Source organism: Haliotis rufescens, unplaced genomic scaffold (assembly GCF_023055435.1).
Source record: "Haliotis rufescens isolate VD_foot unplaced genomic scaffold, xgHalRufe1.0.p SCAF_11, whole genome shotgun sequence".
In the NCBI taxonomy this organism is placed as follows: domain Eukaryota; kingdom Metazoa; phylum Mollusca; class Gastropoda; order Lepetellida; family Haliotidae; genus Haliotis; species Haliotis rufescens.
In genome coordinates, this window is record NW_025963791.1 from 982842 (window position 1) to 983495 (window position 654).

Here is a 654-nt window from a genome sequence, read left to right on the forward strand (position 1 = left end):
TGTGTGTTGCCAGTAGAAGAACGTGTAGAACACCTGCTAGGGTCTCGTCTCGGAGTGGATAGGTTCTGCTCGTTGTATCGTAGGAAAAGAGAACACTGAATAAACATATTTGTAGAACACAGGTTTTAAAGTACTTTAGTTTATTTCATAGTACATCGAGAAAATCGATAATGCGCCGGTCATTATTATGTGGTGGTGGTGGTTGGCCGATCATGATCGGTCCCTAAAAGATCGTAAATGATTGATACATATGTTGTATACATAGTCATTGTTAAGACAGTGCATACACTAAATGCCATTTCACGAATATGATCAACAACACGGGGAGGAAAGGTGTAATAAATTTTCACATTTCGTATGAATCATCAGCTGATCAGGAATCGTGTTTTCCTCACCTACGAATTGCCGCGCCTTCATCAGAGATCGGAGATCGTGTGTTGTTTGAAGTTATCACGGCCACAGTGGACGTCAAATCACTCCAGTCACCACGATGGAACGAACTTCTTACAGTGGAATGTAACAATACAAACGAAACCTGTTCGTAGTACATACATCCGTTGGAGAAAACTCACCAAACCGTGTCGATGAACGATGTTTACTTCCTCTTTCCTAATATGGAAGTTGGTGACGTAGAAGGGTTCCCCGTTCTATTTT